Source organism: Equus asinus, chromosome 7 (genome assembly GCF_041296235.1).
Source record: "Equus asinus isolate D_3611 breed Donkey chromosome 7, EquAss-T2T_v2, whole genome shotgun sequence".
Taxonomy (NCBI): domain Eukaryota; kingdom Metazoa; phylum Chordata; class Mammalia; order Perissodactyla; family Equidae; genus Equus; species Equus asinus.
The window spans coordinates 55,415,027-55,434,301 of NC_091796.1; the positions used below are offsets into that span (position 1 = coordinate 55,415,027).

The 19,275-nt window shown below is 43.2% G+C and overlaps 1 protein-coding gene and 1 non-coding gene across 8 annotated transcripts in view; one reads left to right on the top strand and one right to left on the bottom strand.

Moving 5' to 3' along the window:
* TMEM241 (transmembrane protein 241) overlaps window positions 1-19,275 on the bottom strand; it is a 118,868-nt gene that overhangs the window by 27,694 nt on the left and 71,899 nt on the right. The window lies entirely within an intron of this gene.
* Window positions 8,241-8,347, top strand: LOC123287523 (U6 spliceosomal RNA). Its single transcript, XR_006530844.1, has one exon. It is a non-coding gene; the product is annotated as a U6 spliceosomal RNA (small nuclear RNA).

The window sequence follows — 19,275 nt, forward strand, 5'->3', positions numbered from 1 at the left end:
TATTGCAGCCTATTGTATTTTTCAAATTTCATTTTTAAATGGGTAATGCATTCACGATTCCAAAACCAGAAACTGTGAAAATATACCCAGTGAAGCACCTCCCTGCACCTGTGGTCCCCCATCCGCCCAGCTGTCACTTCTCACCAAAGGCCACCATGTTTCTTACGTATTAAGGTTTCTTTATGCTTATGTAAGTGAAGAGGAATGCAGATTCTGGGTTTTTTTCTCTTTTTTACACAAAAGCTAGCACATTATACAGTTTTACTCCTTGTGTTTTCCACTTAGGAATGTGTCTTGGAGATCTTCCCCTGGCCAAACATAGAGCTTCATCGATTTTTGAATTCCATTGGCCAGATGCCTAATGATAGACACTGGGACTGTTTTCTGATTTTGCTCCTACAAACAATGCAGGTTAATAACCCTGCACATACGCCATCCTACACTGGTGGAAACCCATGTGAAGCATAAGTTCCTAGAAGTGGAAGCTGAGGGTCGACAGGTGCACACTTGTATAAGTGTGCTGAGCACCGCCAGTAGCCCTCCACTGCGCTGAGACATCTGACACTCCCGTTGGTAAGGAAGGGAGGGCCTGCTCTCCCCACAGCCTTGTCAGCCACATATGCTGGCTTTTTAAACTCAGAGTCACCCCTCCAGACAAAGGCTCAGGATAGCGTAAACGCAGCCAGGCCGTAGGTGCAGTCCTGCTCGGTGCAGGCAGCTGGAGGCCCAAACAGCAAAGGCAGAAACAGTGGAAGGTCTCCGTGGGCCTTGGGGCAGGCTCCCACACACAGGCTCACGGCTATGCGGGGCCGTGACGACACACCCTGTGAGTGTCTCAGGAGCAGGGCTGTGACTGTGGAGCACTACTCAATCCCTGGTCCCTACAGGGCCCAGAACCTACAAGTGCTCAGCAAATGTCTGCTGGATGAATAGACGGACGCAGACGGCCAGAGGGGCCCAGCAGAGAGGGCCCCTCCTCATCATCCAGCAAAAGGCCCGTGCTGGGGTATCAAGAGAATGCATGAGACTCAGAGATGGGGCCCCGCCCTGAGGTTCTGGGAAACACACTCTTGAGACACAAGGGGGAGGAATTTTGTTGACAGATTTAGTTTGGGAACACGTGACGCCACCTCTTCTCTTGTGTGTTTGGACAGGACTGAGGGAAAGTGATGAGAGAAGAGGGTGTTCATTCGTCTGTTCCAGGAAGACACTGCAGACAGTCACTGTCGCATCAACCTTAAAGTGCATGCAGACGTTCATGATGTCTTCCTCCCCTTTCAGCTTCAGCCAAGAAATATCAACACCACAAGGAGTTAAACGGGAAAATTAAAACGGGTGGCTAGCCTGTACGCAGATTTCCCCAGGGAAGGCATGGAGCAAAGGCCTGCTGGGATCCAGAGAGAGCAGGGCCGCCATCTGTTGTCCGCTGATCTCACAGCATGAGGCTGGGTCGGCCTGTGGAGTCCAGGTACCCGGACCAGATGCAGAGGTGGTCCCTCTAATGGACACTTTCAGTAAAGGACTTGGGAGCCACATACCAAAAAAGTGCACCAGATGAACTCTGGTTTGCTCAGTATCTTGGCCAAGAGCTCCCTGTTAGTTGCTTACAAAACCGTGGCCTGCCCCTCAGCCACCACCTCCATCTGCCAAGGCTCTCTGGGACTTTGTGGCATGTTTATAAAATCAGAGGAATTGGCCCCTACGACCAGGATCTGAACTGCTAGAAAGTGTGTACTGTAGTCATTCTCCAGCTGCTAGAGGGAAGACACAGCCTTTTCTTCCAACCTAACATGGGGGACTTCTGAGTTCACCACAAAGGCAACTACTGCACGAGGCTCTGGAAGGGGCGTGGGCAGGGGAGCAAGGCTGCAGCTGCTGGGGCTGGTTTCTTTCTTTCGCTCTTTCCTTTATCAAGGGCCTATCATATGTCAGACACTGCGCTAAATGCCCAGGCCCCTGACAAGCCCGGTGCCCTGGGCCCACAGGCCTCATCAGGCCAAGAGAGCTCTGGACAAGGCAGCTACGGGCTGCTTCTCCCAGGCCAGCCTGGTAGAGAATTCCTTCAGCAAGTCCTTCACCTTTCTGGGCCTCAGCTTCCTCATCCACCCCAAGCAGGGGGGAACATTTCCAATATCGCTACATAAAAATCGACAGGTAGAGAATGATCCCATTTCTGTAAAAACAGACACAACACACCTAATTACATGTGTACACAGAAAAGTCTCAAAGGATACTCCAAAATGCCCACAGTGGTGGGTTCACATAAGCTTTTTCTTCTTTTCATTTAACTTAACTTTCTAAATTTTCTATAATAAGCCTTTCAAAGTTATTTTAATGAAGGGAGTTGAACTAAATAGCTTCTAAGGTTTTTTTCTAGAGGAGTCATGGATTAAAATTAAAGTCACAAATTAAGGAAAAAGATATGTGCTTCAATAATGGAGAACACATCCTAAGTTTACCAGAAAACTCAAGACCTAACCAAGGAGCTGTGCCATTTGCATTCCCACAGCCCGGCCAAGCCCAGCTCCCAGCTCCCATCTGGAGGCAGCTGCCATGATGGCTGGCCGTGGGTGTTCCTAAGACTCGTCCTGACAGTGTGGCTGGGCTCCGCCAGGGACAGGTTGCGCTCCTGTCCTCTCATCTGTTTGCCATTAGTCTCCATCAGCCTCCTGTTTCCCGGAGGCGTTTTCTATATTGTGCAGTATCCCACTAAGGAAAACGGTGGCGACAAGGAGCGGGTGGGTGAATTATGATCCAGCCTCCGCCAGGAGATCACGCTCATCCCACTCACATTCAAACTCCGTCGCGCTGCGAAGGAGACCCTCCACGACAGAGCGTCTCAGAAGAGGCCACCAGGAGGGGCACAGGCTTCGCAGTCAAGGCCTGGGTTCACGTCCGAGCTCCTCCGTTCTGCCTTAAGTTACGTAACGTCTCCGTTTCCTCATGGCTCGAGAGGGAAGAGGAGCACATAGTTTGAGCCACAGAAGATCGCGATAAGAAACGTGTGTCCATGTACCTACCACACGGCCTGGCACACGGTGAGCAGTCAACGTTCACTGCAACTACCATTGGTACTTCCAAAACATCAGGTGCTCAGTGAGTTCAGTGGATCTGAATCTAAAATCTGATTGGTTAATGAGCTGCTATCCATGGAGTAAGTCAGACCATGTTTTGCCAAGGGCACAAGGAGGGAGGGCAGAGCCTTCCGTCTGCTGGGAACATGAACCTACCCTCACACTGTGCAGACCCCTCACTCTCTTTCTACAGCAGGAGCCAATAGCCTGTAGGATACAGCCCGACCACGGAGAATGAGGGAGTTTGCAGACCTGCGTGGGTTGGTCACCACCCCTAGGCCCTCAGGTTTCTGACCCCTTTCTCCACTCTCACATAAAGCTGTCACTGTCACTGCACCCACAGCACACACAACACGCACATACCTCCCGACACACCAAGAGTAAGGAGTCACCATCTTGGTGAGCATGTTTAAAATGTGACCAATCTCCAGCTCCAAAGCCATAAGGCCAAGGGGAGCCTGAGAGGCATGAGGAAGGCGAATTGACATGCAGGCCTGAGAGCGTCCAGCAGGGAGGCCCCAGCAGGACCCGCAGGGGCGCCCACAAGAACCGCATGGCCGGAGAGCGCGGCAGGTCTGCTGTTCTCCTTAATTAGTCCAGCCCCTAAAGGAAAAGTGTAGCTGACGGGGCAGGGGCCTCACCTGCTGAGCACAATTGGAACAACAAATACTTTTGCAGTGCGACCAGGAAGCCGGAGCGCATTTTCTTTACCCTGGCTCTGAGCTGGGTATTCATTAGAAACCCCCTCCAACCATGACATTCAAGAGAACTGATGGCTACTGCCCAGAATAGCAAGGCATCAGCCTGTGGGTTCTTCCCTTTCCCCAGTAAGTGAAACCCCAGGCCATCTGCAGCACAAAGTGTCAACACCAGAGGCAGGAGGGGTCTGCTGGACAAGAGGCTGCGCCCACACCCAGGCCTTTCCGGCGGTGGACGGGAAGGGAGCGCAGCACTGTGGGCTGTGCTTTCTGAGCACAGCACCGTTTCCATACCCACAGCAGATTTTTTTTTAATTGAAGTATAACGTAAATACAGTAAAGTGCACAAAGAGCTTGAATCTTAAGGGCACAGCTCATTGAATGTTTGCATCTGTAAAGCCCCATGTAGCCATCACTAGACAGAAACACGGAACCGTCCCAGCATCTCCCAAGGCTCCGTCACGCTCCCTCCCAGTCAGCACAGCCCCGGCCTGCCCCACAGACGAGGCTGCAGCTGTCTTCATCGCAGTGTACTATTCTACTGCAGACAGAGATCGCAATTTATTTCTCCTTGCCTGATGTATGGACTACTTCTTCCAGTTTGGGGCTACTATGAATAAAACTACCATGGATATTCTTGAACATATCTTTTTCAAAAATAACAGTCTTACCGAGATATAATGCACATACTATAAAATTCGCCCTGTTAAAGCATACAGTTCTATAGTTTTTAATATATTCACAGAGTTAAGCAACCATCACCTCGAATTCTGTAACACTGATCGTGTCTTGTTGTGGACGTACATCTTCATTTCTCCTGGGAATAGACCTCGCAGTGGGATTGCTGGCTCATAACACAGACCTTGTTTAGCTTTAGTGTTTTCTAAACCACAAATGTTATTCCACGTCCTCACCAACACTTGGTATTGTCAGGCTCTGTAATGTTAGCATTCTGCTGGGTATGCAGTTCCACATCAGATTTAATGCCACTCTGTCTCAATTCTCCATTTCTCATAACTAACTTGGTACAGATTGAAAGCCAGAATTCCCTCGCAAGAGACCCATCCAACAACCTGGGGCTGTTGCTTTTATTTTAATAAACACCTGGGTAGGACTTCCAAACTGTCAGATAAAATGAGAAATCAGGTTCCCGGAGTAACTTGAAAAATTAAAAAAAGTACTTTCAAACATATGGCACTCCTTGAATCTGATCATTTTAAATGTCTCTTGATATCAGAACGAATGGGAAAATGGAACCCAGCAGAAGCGAAGGCTCTCTGTCGACACAGAGCAGCAGCTCTCAAACTGCAGCCGATCCCAAAAGGCAAACAGCATTTGCAACACCTGCAGTCCCAAACCCTAACGCTTTAAGGGCAACAGAGGAGCGCCAAGAGTTCTGAATGCTGGGGCCAACAGCAGCCAATATTGGCCACTGGGAATAACAGGGCCGACACCACTTACAGTAGGACTTCTAAGCTGGGAATGCAAGGCCTGAAGTCAGGAGAACAGCTGTTCCTCTCACCTGAAGAAAGAAATACATGTTCACAGATGAAAATCCTCCTTTGGGGTAGTAGGCGGCAAAGCATGGTAACAACAGGGGATCGGATCACTGAAACCAAAGATTTCTAATTCTAAGAAGATAAATCTAACACAGTGTGAGAAAAAAATACCATCTTTTTTCTTGATGGGAGAGGACAGTCATTGTATGAAGGACTAACTGGAGGCTAAAGACAATGACTCCTGATTCCACTTTCACTAAAAAACTTAAGAGGTACTTTAACAGTCACCGAATCCTTTGCTGTCCAAATTGTGCATCTGGAAAAGACTGGCCCTTTACACTCTCTTTAGACAGCATGTACGGACAGCCAGGCCCTCTGCTGGTTGGGGATATAACCTTGAGTGAGAGGCGCCCTGTCTTCCTGAGGCTCCCAGGCTGGCACCCAGGCAGGTGGTCAGGAAGGACAGGGATGGGATTATTACTGTTATTTTTCTAATTAGCCTGATTCTTACTCTTACTTTTAGGTGAGGGAAAGAGGGCATTTTATTGATCAAATCTTGACTGCTCACCTACCATATTCTGGGCTAAACATAACCACACACATGCAAATTGTGCAGAAAGACATAAAGCCCCAAACAGGGCATAATGGCCTGAAGTGAGGCAGGACCCAAACGAGACAGCATTCTTCTAGGGGACAGATGTGACCGTGGACCTGCTCCCCTGGGTAATCCCCGTCTTCCCCCGCAGAAGTCACACGACAGGAAGACAGACGTGGAAACATAGCCAGGGAGGGCCTGTTCCCCACACCGTCTCCCCTACAACGCCCCCAGAATACACAGAAACAATCAAGTACAATTACAGTCTCACAGCTAGCTCTGTTTACACGGTACCAGGCAATTCACTGTTGACTGAAAACACTTTTCTCGCCACGTATTTGACTAACTTACCGGCTATTTTGGAGTCACATAAACAAACACAGCCTGCTTGTACTTAAGTGTCTGGCCTTATAGTCAGACGCAGTCTACTTATATATAAACAAAAACAACCTCAAAAGTCTTAACCTAAAGAGCAACTGGGTCAGTTCAAAGTGCTGATGTAGAATCAAGAGGAGAAAAAGCAAGTCTGGACTACTTTTGTAAGAAAGGAGAGAAATTTTAAACAGGAAAAAATGTGCAAATGACTTTTTAGACTTTAAACAAATTCCACTTTGGGGGATAAAACAGGGGAACAAATGTCGGGTGGCCCCCGGTGGAGTACCTGGAGCTCCTGGAGTGCCAGGCCACCAAGATGTCTCTGAGACACTATAGGATAGAATAATTAATTTCACAAAGTCACACCAGGTAACTATCTACTAAAAGTATTTCAAATCCACATGTCATTCCGCTCTCTCATGCATCAAAACTTATCTTCCCCATAATAAAAGTCTGCTCATTTGGATTTCCCGAGAACGCTTTCATTTTATTAGCTTTGACTGCTGCGGCTCAAGCTCTCCTGACACAGGTGCGGGTTCTGCCCACGGTCTGTCCTCTGGTTTGGGCAGGGACACGGCCTGAAGAGCTCTTTGCTGATTACTCGAGGTCTGGCCACACCCTGAGGAGCTTAGCTCAGGGATAGTGATGGAGGGTTCTTATAAGGAAAAGCAAACTGGAACAGAACAAATGGCACAATTAAGGAAAGGAGTACGCGCATCACAAGAGCACTATTGGGGCCGTGGAAGGGACTGCACGAGATACATGCAGAATTCCACCTTTATTTCTGATGGGAGGGCTCGAACCTGCAAAGGTGTGTGATCTAAGATCAGCGAACTTGAGGATTCACTGGGTACTCATTTATCCAACAGCTCCCCACCACGATCCAAGCACTCACCAGTTCATGCCCCAACGAATGGAGGCTTTGCAAACTTCCCCAATTAACTGGTTTTTGTGTTGCAAAAATCACTTTAATTTTAGTTATTTTAAGTTATCTTGGATACTAACAGCTCCCATATAAGCCTTGGAATCAGGAAATTTACAGAAATTCAGGGTATTTCCTCAGTAAATGAACCAAAGCAAATTCATTCAGGTCAAGAGTTGTGAAACCCAGAATTGTTATCATATTTTTGCAGCACAGAACATAGCGATGATCAATGGCACTAAAAATAGCCCAGAAAAAATTAGGATTTCATAATCGGAAACAAAAACAACAACCTTATCCAAAATAGCAAACTGTCCATTAATATCACTTGCTTTCCTGTGAATTATTTTGACAATAGGAAATGGAATTTACATTTTTTTTCTTTAATCCAAAACTGTATTTCCCTTCCCATGTGCTCTCTGGGAAAACCTGTTCATAAACGAAAAATTCCCAGATAACTTTTCTGCTGACCACACAGCTCAACAATAACACAGCGGCTCCTTCACTTGCCACAGCCTGTTCCTGTTGCTTCAACAGTGATGTCATGGAAAGACATTGACATGCTGTTATTACTGCCCGGCTAGAGACTGTAAAGGAAATTATGCTGCTGCCTCTAGGTTTTAATTTTCCATGAAAAATTATTCTCATTGCCATAGCTACTTAGACTGTAAAAAAGAAAAATGATTTAATTAGGAAACAGCCATAATTAGATTTTTTAAGCACGCTCTTTCAACATAAAAAGTTACATTACAGCACAGCTTCACCAGATTTAATGATTTATTTTCATCAGACCATTCCAGAACACATTAAGGTGCTGAATAACAACCGAAGGAAGAAAATAAAAGGAATACTAAACTGCTACACAGAAAGTTATATATTCCAAAGTCGGGGGAGGAGTCTTAAGCAGCTGAGAAGAGAGAAGAAATTCAGAGAGTGAACCGAGGGGAGAAGCCTGCCCTTATGAATGATCCCCCTTTCCCATCCAGGAAGTGTGAGGAGACAGCAACAGGCTCTCTACACCCGACAGAGAGTGACAATGATGATGAGAGCGATAAGGACAAAGGAAAGGGAGTCATTGTGTTCGCTTCAGCAGCACAGGCCCTAAAATTAGGAAAATACTAAGAAGATTAGCATGGCCCCTGAGCAAGGAAGACATGCAAATTTGTGAAGCATTCCATATTTTTTGTAATTATGTGAGATGATGCATGTTAACTAAACTTATTGTGTTGATCATTTCGCAGTCTATACAAATATCAAATCATTATGTTGTACATTCAAAACTAATACAGGGGCCGGCCCGGTAGTACAGCGGTTAAGTGTGCATGTTCTGCTTTGGTGGCCTGGGGTTCACTGGTTCGGATCCTGGGTGTGGGCATGGCACCACTTGGCATACCATGCTGTGGTAGGCATCCCACATGTAAAGTAGAGGAAGATGGGCATGGATGTTAGCTCAGGGCCAGTCTTCCTCAACAAAAAGAGGAGGATTGGCAGCAGTTAGCTCAGGGCTAATCTTCCTCTGGAAAAAAAAAAAAAACTAATACAATGCTGTATGTCCATTATATCTCAATAAAACTGGGGTAAAAAGAAGTAAGTAGTAAGAGGGTAGGAAATAGAAGGAGGAACAGCTAACACTCTGTTCAGTATAGACTTGACCTAATAAAAGTAAAACTGATGGGTATCGTAACTACACTCCTATGGTTTTTATTTGGTCTGTTCATGTGTGTGTGCACACGTGTGTGTATACATGTACATGCCAGAAATTGCACCTAAGAAGTCTGATTCCAGAACCTGAAAGATCTGTGTACTTGTCACCTCCTTGGAAGCTCAAGGGATCATTCAATGTTAAGCCTTGGAACTTCCCTTCAAACATATCTAAAACAATTAAGAGGAGAGTAAAAAATTATGTTATTTAGAAGTCATAAAATCTCTGTATTCCATACTAAAAAGACATTAAGTGGCTTTTTTGTTTTAATTCTACCAGAAACAGCAAGAGTTTTACCAATGGTCTTGGAGACATTTTAAAATTCCAAACATCAAACTCTAACAGCATTTGTTGACACTGTTATAAGTTCATCCTATACTTAAAACAGGTTTAATTTTTTCTAGTAAACTGACACAGCCAAGACTCTTTCTTAGTTCAAACCTTGCGACAGGTCAACAGAAATGTCAACATGTCACTGAAAAAAGAAAGACATTATGCCTTGCTCCGGAGACCTGGCAAAACCGCCTGTGAGATAGGCCGTCAAAACTCTATCAAGAGTTCTTCGTAAGATAAATCAACAGAGGCTGAAACTTACCAGCGGAATCTTCTCAACTCTTTCAGGAGAAACTCCTACACGGGAAGCACAGTTCAGGACTGCGGTCATGTTACTACACAAGGAGGTGTTGTTATGGAGACAGCTTTGAAGGCTCCCTGGCAATCCCAGGGTATAATTAAGGCCAGTGGTCACAGAACAGCCAGCAGGGTGGTCTCCTTGGAAACCATCAAACATACATTTTCACAGGCACAGCAACTGTTCGGAATCAATGACTCTTTACATAGGTTTAAAAACATTGTGAATGGTGCATCAATTGCCTCTTTTGTTAGATAACGTCTGATTTAACAAGCTGTGAGAGACCTTGTCCTCACGCATGCTGAATTCCGAGCAGTGCCTGGAGCAGGCAGTCCACAAACCATTCACTACCTAGGACCAGTGAATACAAATGATAAATTCAGACCCAGGAAATCACTGGTTAATTTGGTGAAAGAATTAAACCAGCGGTTGACGGAGCCAAGGAGGGTCTGCCAACTGCTGGCACTCGCCATTCTAGGGCTGTCTCAATATTATTCAACCCTCTCATTAGGGTGGACAGTATTATTATGTGTTTACACGTGAGAAAATGAAGCACACACCTAGAGAGTGGCAGACCTGGGACTCAAAGTTGGGTCAAAATTAAGTCTTGGTCTGGGATTATATGACTCTACATAATGCTCTGTGTTTACATAGCACTTTGTCACTCTCCAGCTATTTTCACATACATTATCTATTTTCTGCTTTTACCTTGAAACATTCAGGGGCCCAAGTTCTAGAATCTTCTAATTTTGCTATATTTTACCCCTTCTTCCTCGCCTCCTTGCTCTACTTCTGCACTCACCACACACTGCAGGTTTGAAGCCTCACGTGGGACCCTGTCTAAGAAGGCTTCCCCATCTTCCACCTGGAGGGCGAGAGCAGCATTCTACCCCAAGGAGCAGCAATGGGAAGGGAAGCCCCATGCCATAAGCATGAATTTTGACTGTTCAAACTCTAAATAAAAACAGGAACAAACATTCCAATCAAGCACTTGTAGTATTTACACACAATTTTCCACGAGAGAAGGTGGAATTTAGTAAGAGGGATGGAAGAAGGTCAGTTTGCTGAGTGGTTTCCTATTTTATTCTGTTCGGTTCTATTGGAGACTTTAAAATCTGGCAAATGCTTTATTAAGTAGGCACTGATAATTAATGATATGGCTCTTTGCAGATCATCATTATATATAAACCTACAATTGAATGTAAACCTATCAGCATTTAGTCTTAAATATCAGATACAGTCAACACTGTCAGAGCACATTAGAATCAGAACATTTTTGAGCTATCTTTAGACACTAGTCCAGACTCCTTGCCTTACAGATGAAACAGCTGAGGACTAGAGGGGCTCAGCACACAGCGACCAAAGCCAACAGTGAGTACTTTTCCCCCTGAAACTTCAGTCCCTCTACCACAAGGCTCATGGGAAAGCCTCCCTCCTATCTATCACTGCCCTTCAGAAAAAAGGCTTTCCTCTTTCTCTAAAGCCAGCCCCCAACCTCCTTCCACCTCCATTGAACCTTGTTCTCCCAGTTTCCCCTGACTCTCCAGCATCTTTAAATCTCTCTGTAACAGGGTGTCTTCTAGTTTCATGCATGTCCTTCTTTTCCTAGAAAAGAAGTTATCTTCCCTAGATCAGCTCTCCCCCTGCCGACCCCCAATCACAATCTTCTATCCACTTCTTGTGCGTTCTTGAGCATTTATGATCCATCTCTGCCCCACTCCCACCCCTGCCGTTTTACCAAAACTGTTTCCTCAAAAGCTAGCAATATCCTTGCTCTCGTCTTTTCTCAATCTGGTGGCATTTTGCTTTTACTCCTTAAAACGCTTCCTTAGACCTCCCCTCACTGAACTTTCCTGGTTCCCTCTCCCACCTCCTGGCTAGTACCTCTCTCTCCGCTCATTATTGGTCTCTGGCATCCAAGTATCTCTGAGGTAAGTCCTAGGCCTCTGCTCTGCCCAAATCCTTTCCCTCTCTCAGTGAGCTCATCGATTCATTCATTTTCTTGATTTCAGCTTCATCTCCACAGGCGAGGCCCAAAAGGACATGCAGAGTTCTGAGCTCTCCCCTACATTTCACTCCATGTTTCCAACGCAAAACAGCTCCATTTAGATGTTTTTTCACCATCCACATTTGTTTAAAATATATTTCACTGGGTTTCCTCCCCAAGCATGTCCTGTCACAATCACCACTGTTGCTGGCTGTAATGCCATGGATCTCCCATGTGTCTAGCTGCAAACTTTGCAGCCATCTGTGATCTTCTCCATCCATCACTCCTAGCCCCACACTCTCAGCACACACTCCCTCCTGTTCTAAAATGATGAGTCTTCGTCTTCTAATTGTTTTATCACATCACACCACAATTATAAGACAAATTCAATGATTAAAATTTAGTTTTCTTCAAATTGTCAGGCAAGTTGACCTTTCATCTTTATTCTTGCCATCACTACCTTGATTTGCCTCCCTTCTAAATGCTTGGAACACATTTCCAATCTGTTTAAAGCACCACTGCCATATTAACCTGCTTAAAACATTATTCACCTGTGGGCAGTCCCATTGAGGGGTTCACAGTGGTCTCTGTGGCGCGTTTCCCCTCACACCTCCGCACTCTGCTCCTCCTCTAGTCAAATTCATTTCCTCACGGTTCCCCACAGCATATCCTGCCTTGGGGGCCCTGCCACTGGTCCTGGAGGCCCTCATTCCATTTTCCTACCTGTCCCAGGCAACCAGTGCTTGTAGGGGCCAGTTCAGTGGCTCTGCAGCCTCAGCCTACTCACAGAGCTCTCCCTTCTTCCAACTCCTGAAGTCAGTGTCGTCCGGATCAGCAATGTTCTCTAATAGTCTCACCCTTGTCACTTCTACCTTCTGCTCTGGACTATAAGATGCCTCAGGCAGGCACTACCCATATACTAATGCATTCCCCCACCCCACATTCCAAAGGTTCCCTAATTAATGCTGACTGATGGGTAGAATCAGGCCCAAAAAGAGGGCCATTCAAAGAGAGACCATATACCTCGATATAAGACACTTCTAATACAACCAAAACGATAAGAATCCAGTACGTCTTAAAATCCCATGGAATAACAGCTGTTTCAGCAGGCAGTAAACTATGACACCGTTGGGGAAGGGACTGGGGGAGGCAAGCGAGACGCCTAGGGCGTGACATTTAAGGAGGCACTCATTCATTCTCAGGTGCCAACCCCACACTTCATGGCCCTGAGAGGGCCACCCTACTCCCTGCCTTGCGCACAGTAAAGATGAAACTCTAACAATCAAAAAACAAACTAAACCAAATCAAGAGACAGATTCTAGACAAGCTAAAGAAAAATTCTTTTCCCAGGGCTATAAAAAGAACAGACCAGAAAACCACGAACAGACTTGGTTTCTGGTCTACTACTGCCTTCGGGGTCCTAAATGGTGGCAGCAACTATGGCATTAGCTTAAAGGAAGAAAGCACTCTATGGAGACAGCTCTGAAATGCGGAGCGAACACCGGATCCTTGGGACCCCAGCAGGCAGGTGCTGCTGTCTGGGGGTGCCTCTCCCTTCTGGCTCACCCTCAACACAAATGCACTGTGGCCTCAGGTGCTTCTTCCCAACGGATTCTGAGAATGCCAGTTGGTTTGAAGCTAACAAGGATGAGACACGGCACTAACTCAATCCAGGAAGAATTCTCATATGAGAACTTAACTTTCCTGGAGAAACCCACAAGCAGAAAAACTGAAAGTCACACCACATTTTCTTTATACGTCTACACATTTCACTGCTTTTCTCTTAAATTTATTCAATTTTTCCTGAATCTGTGCTTTACAAGTGGGGAGGGATCCCAAGATTTTATGAAGATGCAGTTAGATTTCACATGGATGAATTTGCCAAAACGAAAGGAGGAATTTTTTTAAAGTTGCTAAATATTGTTATTTTTAGCTTCTTAGAATGTCTCTCGAATTCCCAAAAAGAAAAACAATACTAACAGTGATAACAATATAAAGTGACTTAGATGGCACTTTTTTTCCATGCTGAGCACTCTCAACCCAAGGAAGATACTGAGAAAAACGGGGACCAGAGAGAAGCATGGATGTCTTCCCTCAGAACTGGGAAGTAACGAAGTTGATGTGACAATTTCATACAAAACGGCAGAGAACGAGTCCTTTTGGAGCAAGAAAAAGACACTGTCAGCCCCTGAATGACCTCCTTGCCTGTGTATCTTTAAGTTTTTCACAGAATCCAAATTCTCCTCTGGGGCCAACGGAACATCGTTCTGAGTCACTTTCCGAGTATGCTGGCACCTAGCAGAGTCACAATGACATCATGGGGAAACACTGTATTGCTAAATAGAATTATGTATTTAAAATGTCAGCACATTTTGATGTGCAGGTGGCCTAAAGAATGGGTAAATATTCTGCTACTGAGGATAACAGAGTTTGTTTTCAAATAGAAAAGAAAAAGGAGAAAGAGAGAGAAATTGCTTGATGTACTGAGGCTGGAGAGACCTTAACGGCTCATCTAACCCAATCCTCCACATTTAAGAAGGATTAGCATTAAACCACAGCAGCCAATTAAAAATCCTTCCACTTTTGAATTAACTACAGAGGAGGAAATTATAAAAAAATAATAAGAAAAAAATAAGATAAATAAAAAGGAGACTCATGCAAGTAGTAGCGAAATAGGCAAAGCCACATATAGTCATGCACCGCATAAGGACCTTTCAGTCAACGACGAACCACAGGGATGACGGTGGTCCCTTCAGATTAGTACCATACAGCCTGGGTGTGTAGTAGGCTATACCGTCTCAGTCTGTGTAAGTGCTGTAGAGGAGGAAGAGATTTTCCTCTACCCTTCTAGGTTCTTCTGGCTTGTCTAAGAACTAAATTGACATGAGACAGATTAACAGGAGAAAAACAACCAAAAGTTTAACAACATGTACACAAGGGAGAAACCCAGGAAAAATGAGTAACTCACCAAAATGCCAAAGCCCTCACCTTAAATACCATCCTCAGCTAAAGATGAAAAAAGATGCTGGGAGTGAAGAAAGCCAGAGACCTCAAAGGGAAGAAAGGCAAGTCACGAGTAGATGAAAAGGAGCAAACGTTTGGAAAACAAGTGTTTGGCCACACAGAAACAGAAGAACACAGAGAAGAGCTCAACGAACAGGCTTCTCTAGGCTCCTCCGTGTCCACCACCTGGTTCATGTGAGGCTAAGGTGCCAGCTTGTTTCCTGAGACAGGTTTTTTCAATCTGAATTCTTTTAGGCAATTAAGGAGGAAACAAGAAAAACTCTCTGAGTCTTTTCCTTCTTAAAAATAATCAGCCTGGGCTTGGCCCCATTGCCCAGTGGTTAATGTTCTGTGCACTCCGCTTTGATGCCCTGGGTTGACAGGTTCAGATCCCAGGGGAGGACCTCCCCCACTCACCAGCCATGATGTGGAGGTGTCTCACGTACAAAAAAATAGAGGAGGATTGGCACAGATGTTAGCTCAGTGCTAATCTTCCTCAAGCAAAAAAGAGGAGGATTGGCAGTGGATATTAGCTCAGGACGAATCTTCCTCAGCAAAAAAAATAATAATAATAATAACAATAATAATAATCAGCTTAAAATAATCCTCATGTTAAAGAGACACATTTTGGGGTGGCAAAGTTTGCTCCCCTTCAGTACACGCTATGATGTTTGCACAATGACGAAATCACCTAATGCGTTAATCGATGCATGACTGTACACAGGAAAAATGTGCTTCCTGATCCTAAGACAAGATGTAAGCATGATTCTTTGAGCGTTACTGCTTTACAGCTTTCAGGGATGATTTACATGCCATAAAATTCACCCACTGTAAATGTAAAATTCAACGATTTTTAGTAAACACACTTAAAAAATTAATTTAAATGATGGTGCAACTATCACCACAACGCAGCTTTAGAACTTTTCCATTACCTAAAAAAATTCCCTCAAGCCCACTTGTAGTCAACCTCTGCTCCAAGAAACCATCAGTATGCTTTTGGTCTCTATAAATTTGCCTTTTTTGGAAATTTCACGTAAGTGGAATTATACTATGTGTATTCTTTTGTGACTGGCTTCTTTCACTTAGCATAATGTTTTTGAGATTCATCATGTGGTAGCAATGTATTAACAGTCCATTCCTTTTTATTGTTGAATAGTATTCCATCGTATGTATATACTACATCCTGTTTATACATTCACCAGTTGATGGACATCTACATTCTTTCCAGTTTTTGGCTGTTATGAATAATGCTGCTATGAGCATTCGCGTATAAGTCTATTTCCAACACATGCTTTCAATTCTCTTGGATGAATTCCTAGGAATAGAATTTCTGGGTTATATAGTTAGTTTATGCTTAACCTTTTAAGAAACTACCAAACAGACTTCCAAACTGGCTATACCATTGTGCATTCCCTTCAGTAATTTATGAGGGTTCCAGTTTCTCCATATCCTCGTCAGCACTTACTATTACTTACATTTTTTTACTATAGCCCTCCTAGTGGGTGTGTAGTGGTATCTCATTGTGGTTTTAATTTGCATTTTCCTAATAACTAATGATGTTGAGTTCCTTTTCATGGACTCATGAACCATTCATACATCTTCTTTAGTGAAACGTCTATTCAAGTCTTTTGACCTTTCTTTTTTTTAAAGATTGGCACCTGAGCTAACAACTGTTGGCAATCTTCTTTTCTTGTTCTTCTTCTTCTTCTCCCCAAAGCCCCCCAGTACGCAGTTGTGTATTCTAGTTGTGAGTGGCTCTGCCTGTGTTATGTGGGACGCTGCCTCAGCATGACTTGAGCGGTGCCATGTCCACGCCTAGGATCCAAAAGGGTCAAACCCCGGCCACCAAAGCGGAGCATGCAAACTTAACCACTCGGCCCTGGGGCTGGCCCCTGACCATTTTTAAATTGGGTTGTATACATTCTCATTGAACTGTAAGAATTCTTTACATATTCTCAATACAAGTCTTTCATCAGACATACAATCTGAAAATATTTTCTCCCAGGCTGTGGCTTATCTTTTCAATTTCTTAATGGTGTCTTTTAATTTGTAAGAGATATTAATTGAAATGAAGTCCAATTTATCAACTACTTTATGGCTCATGCTTTTAGTGTCATGTTTAAGAACTCTTTGCCTGACCCAATGCCATTAAGATTTTTTCCTATGTTTTCTTCTAAGAGTTTTCTAGTTTTAGCTCTTACATTTAGGTCTATGATCTATTTTGAGTTAACGATGTGAGGCAAGGGTCTAAGTACTTTTTTTTTGGCATGTGGGTATCTGAATGTTCCAGCCCCATTTGTTGAAAAGAAAATTCTTTCCCCATTGAATTGCCTTGGCACCACTGTTGAAAACCAATAGACCATGAATGCCTATCCTTACACCAATACCACAACGTCTTGATTACTCTAGCCTAACACAGCGAGTTTTCACATTCTGTAGTTTAAGTCCTCCAACTTTGTTTTTCTTTTTCAAAACTGCTTTGGCTACTGCATTTCCAAATACATTTTAGGATCAGTTTGTGAATTTGTACAAAAAGCCTATTGGGATTTTGTTGAGGACTGCATTCAGTCCATTGATCAATTTAGGAAGAATTACCATCTTAACAATACTGAGTCTCTTCATTTATTGAGATCTTCTTTAATTTCTCTCAGAAAGGTTTTTTAGTTTCCTGTATATGAATCTGGCACTACTTTGTTAAATTTCTAAGTACTTTTTTTCTTTTTGATGCTTTTGTGAGCAGAATTGTTTTCGTAACTTCATTTTTATGAACATGACTGTTCATTACTAATATATAAAGCTATGATTGATTTTTGTACATCGATCCTACATCCTGAGACCTGGAGAAACTGTTTATTAGCTCAATTAATATTTTTACAGATTCCTTAGGGTTTTCTACATATAGGATAATGTCATCTGTGAGTATATATTTTTTTCTTTACTGCACTGCCCAAAACCTCCACTATAGTATAGAAAGAAGTAAGAGTGAACACTTGTGCTGCTCCAATCTTATGGGGAAAGTATCGTCTTTCACCATTAAGTACAATGCTAGCTATAGGTCTCTCACAGACTCCCTTTATCAGGTTGAGGAGGTTCCCTTCTGTTACTAGTTTGTTGCAAGTTTTGAATCATGACTGGATGTTGGATTGTGTCAAATGATTTTTCTGTACCTATTGACATGACTATGTATTTTTGTTCTTTACTTTATTAAGATAATGTATTACATTAATTTTCATATGTTAAACCAACTTTGCATTCCTGGGATAAATCTCACTTGATCATGGTATATAATCCTTCTTATACATTGCCAAATTTGGTTTGCGAGTATTTTGTTAAAGATCTATGTTCACAAGAAATCTATGTTCATGAGGGATATTGGTCTGTAGTTTTCTTGTGATTTTTTTTGTCTGGCTTTAGTATCAGTGTAACTTACGTTACAGAATAAACTGGGAGTTATCCCCTCGTCCTCTACTTTCTAAAAGAATTTGTAAAGAAAAAATATTTCTTCTTTAAATATTTGATAGAACTCATCAGTAAAGGCAATTGGGCCTGAGTTTTTCTTTGAGGAAAGGTCTTTAATTACTGCTTGCATCTATTTACTTGTTATGGATGTATTCAGATTTTCCATTTCTTCTGAGTCAGTTTCCCTAATTTGTGCCTTCCTGGGAATTTGTCCATTTCAGCTAAATCACCTAATTTGCTGGCATATAGTTATCCATAATATATGATCCTTTTAGTTTCTATAAGATCAGTAGCGATGTTGCTTCTTTCATTTCTAATTTTGATAATTTGTATCTTCTTTCTTATTTATTTGGTCAGTCTAGCTAGAGGTTTGTCAATTTTGTTGATGTTTTCAAAGAAACAAAATTGATTTTACCTATTGTTTTTCTATTTTCTACTTCATTAATTTCCACTCTAAACTTTATCATATCCTCTCTTCTGTTGGCTTAGGGCTTAGTTTGCTCTTTTTTAAGTTTCTTAAGGTGGGAGCTTACGTTTTTGATTTGAGACCTTTCTTCTTTTCTGATATGGCTATAAATTTCCCTCTAAGCACTATTTTAACTGCATCCCATAAATGTTGTATTTTTGTTTTCATTTGATTCAAAATCTTTTAAATTTCCTTTGCGATTTCTTCTTTGCCCCATGGGCTATTTACAAGCATGTTATTTAATTTCCAAATAAATGGGATTTTCTTAGATTTTTTCTGTTGTGAATTTCAAATTTAATTCTGCTGCAGAGAGCATACTTTATGTGACTTAAAACGTTTTAGGGGCCGGCCCCGTGGCTGAGTGGTTAAGTTCGTGTGCTCCGCTTCCGCGGCCCAGGGTTTTGCTGGTTCGAATCCTAGGCACGGACATGGCACTGCTCATCAAGCCATGCTGAGGCGGCATCCCACATGCCACAACTAGAAGGACTCACAACTAAAAATACACAACTATGTACCAGGGAGCTTTGGGGAGAAAAAGGAAAAATGAAATCTTTAAAAAAAAAGAACCAAAAAACATTTTAAATTTATTGAGACGTTTTGTGACCCAGGATAACACCTATCCTGGAGAATATTCCATGTGTGCTTGAGAAGAACCTATTCTGCAATCAGTAGGTGGAGTGTCATGTAAATGTCAGTATGTCAAGTTGGTTGATAGTATTGTTCAAGTCATCTATATCCTTCTGTATCTTTGCTTTTCTATCTAGTTATTCTATTAACTGTTGAAAGGAGAGTACTGGAATCGCCAACTATTAGTGTTGAATAGTCTATTTCTCCTTTTTATTCTGTCACTTTTTGCTTCATATA